We start from the raw sequence: 7102 nt of genomic DNA on the forward strand, positions 1-7102 counted from the left end.
AGAGGGAGCTCTTCTTAATATTTTGACACCAAAATCATGTCGATACACCTTACCGACTGCGAGTAAAGCCACCCACGCTTTAACTTGACAGACTGTATTCCAAATTGATAATTGTTCAATTGTTATTTATGCATTCAAATTCAATAATTTCATTACGATTTTGTTATATAGAAAAATTAAAATTGTAACGTTCAAACTTCTAATTTAACACTATGAAATATGAAAAATGCAAGGCCTTTGATTTCAAATAATTCAGTTTAAAATTGTTTAGTTTTTAATATGTGATTTATAATTGCTCATTTTTAATTAAAAGTAAAATATGCTAATTATTTTATAAAATGTCTTTTCTAATTCAAAAAATTTTTAATTAAATAGGTTAAAAATGGAATATTTTAGGTTGAAACAATATTGCACAATTTTAAATAATCAAACTACAGTTCACTTTGATTTATTATAATAATAAAAGTTCTTGGTAAAAGTATAATATTTGTTTTTAAATTATAGTCTCTTATAGAAGGTTATATATTACATATCCTACAAAAATAATGAGTAAACTATAAGTCAAAACGGTGATGCGGTTTCTAAAATTATTGTTTATAACAATTTATATTCATTTCTTTTAAATTTGTATATTTCTACAATAAAATACCAGTACATATTATGTAACTTTGAGTACTATTTTCCAATATCTCAAGTTTTGTTTAATCATGTATTTTGATGTAAATATTTGTAATTTTCTACAATAATTTACTTAAAACTATAAGTGTTTTTATGATTTCAATCACTGAAATTAAAAAAAAGTTAATCTTGCAATTTTCTTTAATATCTTGTAGATTTTTATAATAAAATAAAAATATGAATAAAAAGCTATATGATTCTTTGAACTCTTGAAACTTATATTTTATTGTTCATTTGTCAATTTTCTGCAAGAAAAAAACTAGAAGGAATTAGCTATTTGTATTTAAATGTATTTCTTGTTAAATTTTGTACATTTTTGTAAAAAGATGCCCATGTTAAAAAAAATTAGAGTAGTAGAAATGTTACATTTTTTCGTAAAATTATTTGCTATCTCGGATAAAAATATAGACTTAGGGTGTAAATTGAGAAAACATTAATCTTTCTCCTTTAAAACTCAGAATACAGCAAAAAGTATTTAACAAAAATATTGAATTATGTGTCCCTAGCAATTCATGGCTACTCATTGAATTATTAAGTTAGTACTACCAATGAGATAAGTAGAATACTTTTACTAATTCATTTATTAACATAAATCTTATCATTTTCAAGTAGCAAAAAGTTAAAAAAAATACTAATTCAGTAGTCAGGCACAATGAAGCTAACTGCTTTGGTGAAATTGCTACCAATTTGGATTTAGAGAGAATAATTGCTTCTTCAATTGAAAATAAAATGTATAATAAGGATTTCAAATAAAATTTAAAAAAATTGAATAAGAAAATGATAAGGTGCATATATTCTGCATTTAACTAGCGTCAACCTCTAAATAGCCTAATAACTAATTCGGGGTGGATGCTCTCTAGTAATGGAAGGGAAGGTATGAAATTTTCAAAGAGCGTCGGCTGCCTGCCAACTAACACGTCAAAGAAATACCGCACGTGTCTGAAGAAAGCTGCGTTGTTCCTGAGTATATACTTGGAACAATTTCGAATTACAGATAAATTTTGTTTGAAAAACCGTATTAAGAAATAAGACTAAGTACTATATTTACTTAATCTCTCCATATTCTATTTCTTGAATTAATTTTTTCAACTGACAAAATTATCCAATCATTAAAAAGTACATGGCGCCAATTTGATTATTCTGCCTAAAATAGTTCACAATTGTTGAATTTTTTACAAACTTTATGAACTTTTAAACAGTAGTTGAATTTTTAAACAAAACAGGTGATTTTTGAACTCAAAGATTACTTTTTTACAACATGTTTAAGTTTTTTAAAACTAAAATAATTCATTTTCAACTAAAAAAGCGAATTTTCAACGAAATAGTTGATTTTTTCACATAAATAGTTCGATTTTGTATCAAAAAGATGAATTTTCAAGCACGAATTTTAATTTTCTACAAAAAAAAATACAACGAAGAAACTCGTATTTCCACCAAAAATGGAACAGTTAAATTTTCAGTTAAAGAAATTGTTTTTTAACTCAACAAAAGAAATTTCAAAAAAATAATTAAATTTTCAACAAACCTTTTTTAACCAAAATCAAGAATCTTCAACGAGGAGAAAAAACAATTTAAAGAAGTAGTTCAACTCTCAACTAGGCAGCTGAATTTAATAAAGAATATAATTTTCATGCAAATAATTGAATCATCGACTAAAATAGTTAAATTTTAACACAAAAAAAAAGCTTTTTTACATCATGTTTGAATTTGTCAGAACTTAGATTAATTTATAACCAAATAATTTAAATTTAACCAAAAACATTAATTCTGAATTAAGGTGCTTAATTTTCTACCGAAAAATACGAATTTTTAACGAAAAAATAAACTTTCAACCAAATAGTTGCAGTTTCCACTAAAAAAAATCAATTTTGAACGAAATACTAAATTTTTAACTAAAAAGATACTTATTTAACCAGTGATCGAATAGTCGCATTCTAAATTGAAAAATTAGTTTTTTTTTCAAAAAAAAAACGAATGAAAAAAATAACTTAATTTTAAATAAAAGATATGAATTTTCAATTCCATGTAGGTACCAGAATGAATTTAATATGAAATGGTCAAGATTTTAAGTCTAAATGTAATAAATTTTCAAACAAAATGATGCGTCTCTAACCAAAAAAATGAATTTTTATCAAACTAGTTTAACATTTCAACCAAGTAGTTGATTTTTAAATCAATGATAATAATTTTTCACCAAAAAAGAAAAATTTTAATCAAAACACACGAACTGTCAAACTAAAAGATATAAATTTACAATCAAAAATTGAATAGTTAAATTGATTTTTTCTTCTTCAGTTTTTTATTTCATTTAAAATTCTTTTTGTTCATTTTATATTCAGTTGAAAAAGCAATTATTCTCTCTAAATCCAAATTAGTACCAAAAAAACTAATTCTGCACAATAGAAAACGAATTTTTAACCAAATAGTTCATTTCTTAAAGAAAATAATTCAATTTTCAACCAAAAATATTACTTTTCATGCCAGAATCTTAATTTGCTACAAAAAAGGTTCAGTAATAGAAATTAATTTTAAACTAAAAAATACTAATTTTCACAACAAATGCAACCAAACAAATACAATTTCAAAAAAATAGTTTGTTCTCAACCAAAACATGTCCAACTAAAATCAAGAATATTCAAACTGAAAAATGAATGTTCAACAAAATAGTTGAATTTGCAACAAAGTAGTTGATTTTTCAAATGAATGAGATATATTTTTATCTAGAAATGGAATTTTTAAATTTTCAGTTAACCAAATTAATTTTCATTCAATAAAAAAATGAAATAGCAACAATAAAAATTAATCCTGGAGTAAAAAAAAATGAATGTGTTACCAAAATAATTGAATTTTCAACATAAACAGACGAATTTTCAACAAAACTGTTTACTTTTTTACCAAAGAATGACTTTTTAACAAAAATGCTGAATTTCCCACCAGAGAAAAATTTTTTCATCTAATAATTGCATTTTCAACCAGAAGCAAGCATTTTCAATTAGCAAGATTGATTAATTTTCTATCAAAAAAGCGGATTTCTCAGAAATACTGGATACCAAAAATACAAATACCACAAGCGGAATACTCAGAAATACTGGGATTACTCTGAATTACTTGAATTGTTCAGGATAACAAGTAGATTACACCGAATTAACCTAGATTACCTTAAAAACCTTTGATAATCATTTTCTGAAATCAAACAGAGTTTTTTATTTTTAAGTCGATTAAATAGATATCCAAAAGGTACTCTTTTCTCTACTAATTCAATTGAGAAAGCTAAAATGTAAATTTTTTAACATACTTTGATAAATTTGATAAAAGAGAACATTTTAACTGTAAATCTTTTTTAATATCGGGATTAGAGAATAATATAAATCTTGAAAATATTTTTGATAATTTTTAAGCAATATGTAGATTTTTTCAAGATTCCGAAATAGAAAAGCTTTTCATGAATTTTTAAACGTTTTAAACAAATAAGAATTGTTCGCTCTAGAACCCTAGAAATATTTCAAATGATTTATCATTTTAAAAAATTAATTCGAAGAGAAAAAAAGATGCATGGAAATGTACCTCGTTTGGTACAAATTTAATATTTTTTGGTTAATAATGCAACTGTTCATAAAAACTCAATCTGCTTTGATTGAGGATTTAATTATTTGATTAAAAATACATTCTTGTTGGATTAATTAAATTCTCGTTTATTTAAAATTAAAATCTTCTTTAGTCGGAAAAACAACTATTACTTTTTCCTGTGAGAATTCATATTTTTGTTAAAAATACAACAAATTGATTAAAAGTAGAAATACTTAGTTAAAAATTTACTGCATTTGTTTAAGAATAATTATTTAAATTGAAAATTCATCTCTGGTTGAAAATATCATTATTTCGTTAAAAATTCGTCTCGTTTGGTAAAAGATTCATCTGTTTGTTTGAAAATGTAACTATTTGGTTAAAAACTAACTGTTTTGTTTAAGATTCAGTTTATTTGGTTAAATATTTATAATTTTATTTGAAAATTAATCTCTCCGTTTGGAAATGTAAGTATTTCGTTAAAAATTCGTCTTTTTTGGTAAAAAATTAATCTTCCCAGTAGAAAAAATCATCTATTTGGTTGAAAATTCAAGTGCTTGGCTAAGAGTTGAAATACTAGTGTTAATAATTTACTTTTTGGTTAAAAATTAATTATTTAGGTTGAAATTTCACGTCTTCAGTTGAAAATTTATTTATTTCGTTGAAAATTAGGTGTTAAAAAAAAGAAAAGTTATATATTTGGTTGTCAATTCCACCATTTATAATTTCAATTAAAAATGGATCTCTCCGGTTGAAAATGTAAATATTTCGTTAAAAATTCGTCTTTTTGAAGAAATTTAATCTTCTTAGCAGAAAATTTACCTGTTTGCTTAAAACTTAACTTTTTTTGAAATTCTGCTTTGAAATATCTGAAATCGTCAAAAATCGTTTTGAATTTTCCCAAGAATCATAAAAAAATTATATTTTTATAAACTTTAAAATAAATAAACTACCAAGTTTAAAAATAGTTATTTTTTTTTATTTTGCATTAAAAATAATTTTTCCGCAAACGGAAAAACAACACACGCGCGTAGAGCGCATTTAATGATGCTATTTACTATAATAACGCAACTATAACTATTAATAATTCCAATAAACCTGTTTTCTTCATGGAACTTGACTTCTTATCCTTATCGTTCGAAAAATGTGATTCAGGTTCGAACAAAGTTAACGTATACTTTTTCATATATGATTTTATCTTTAGAATGAGGAAATGATCTCAAGGGTTTTTGTATAATATTTCAAAGAATAAAAATCCTGAAAATTATGCTATTTGGCAGAATGGTAACAATGGTCCCGAATCTAGGAACGACATTTTTTCCTTGTTGAGACGATACAAATAAGTTTTTGAAAATAGCGTTTTGTCATTTTTATCCAATTTGAATTTCAATGAGAGGCACGAACTTAACAATTTCGGAATAAAATATTCAAGGAGGAATTCACCTGTATTTGAACTACACACATACTATGCATGTTCTGAAAGTGGAGAGCAAAAAAAGTAGAATGTAGTTTTACAACTTTCTTATCTGGGTTGAGAATCTCGCCGGTCTTCATTTATTGCTTATATTATTTTATAAACTCCTAATTATTATATTCTGTGCTTAATATCACCAGGCTATGGACTCACCACACTATTGACACTACTTGACACTTTTTTGCGCGATAAGACTATTTTGCTACTAATTCGAAAAATATTACACGAAAAACACATTCTTTTACAATTATCTGCTAATGCCACTATTTCCTTACTTTTCCGTTAAAAATATTTCGGACGTCTTCTCTAATTGGCTAAAATAATATGACCACCGTCTCAGTGATTCGCAAGATAGCAGAATATTAAAAAGAATAATAATTTAAATCAAAATACATACATTTTTAACCAAATAGTTGAAATTTGAACTAGCATTAAGTTTCTTCCAGAAAAGACGAATTTTCAACAAAATACATATTTCTTTAAATAAATAGTTCAAACAGTAAATGTAATGTTAGTCCAAATTTTACCTAATTAATTTTTGTTCGTTTCCACAAATTTTTAAATAAATACTTGAATTCTGTCTTTTAATATTCCACCTAAAAAGATAAATTTTCAACGAAAAATGTAATAGTTGATATTTAAACCACAAAAAAAGATTTGAATTTTGAATAAAAAACAGTTGGGTTTTACCAACAAAATCTAGTTTTTAACTAAATACTCAAATACCTAACTGAAACAGGCTAATTTTCAACTAAACAGATGCATTTTTAACATTCTATTTAATATTCCGAAAAAGATCAATTTTCAACCAAATATATCAATTTTCAACATAATGGTTAAATTTACTATCAAATTATTAAATTTACGAGCTTAAAATACGAATTTTCAATAAAAAGTTAATTTTCAACAGAAAGAGAATAATTTTTAACTAGGCAAATGCATTTTTTACCTAAAAGTTGAATTTTCAACCAAAAAGATTAATTTTTTGCCAAAAAATACGAATTTCCAATGAATGTCATAATTTTTCAACTAAATAGCTTAAACAGTGCACGCAATTTTAATCCATATTTCGTTAGATTAATTTTTAGTTAAATTTTTTAACTAAAAATGATCAGAAAAGTATTTGAATTGCTTATTTCCGAGAATTGATTTTCAATTGAAAAAAGACTACTACGAGACGTTTTAATTTTGTACCAAATAGTTGAATTTTCTATCAATTTGTTGAACTTCCGAGTCAAAAAGAGGAATTCTGGTAAAGTAAATTGTGGGTCCGGATGCAATAAAGGCACATAAAATTTTTTCGTGCGAAAACGAAGTCCCCTGGAGGGTTTAGAAAAAATTTTCGAATTTTAATTTTCAAAAGATATATATGGATGTAAAATTTGA

The 7102-nt window shown here is 24.7% G+C and overlaps 1 protein-coding gene across 1 annotated transcript in view; it reads left to right on the top strand.

Moving 5' to 3' along the window:
* The window catches only part of LOC117179022 (protein NDNF), a 47931-nt gene that overhangs the window by 4511 nt on the left and 36318 nt on the right, over window positions 1-7102 (top strand). The window lies entirely within an intron of this gene.

Source organism: Belonocnema kinseyi, chromosome 8 (genome assembly GCF_010883055.1).
Source record: "Belonocnema kinseyi isolate 2016_QV_RU_SX_M_011 chromosome 8, B_treatae_v1, whole genome shotgun sequence".
NCBI classification, from domain to species: Eukaryota; Metazoa; Arthropoda; class Insecta; order Hymenoptera; family Cynipidae; genus Belonocnema; species Belonocnema kinseyi.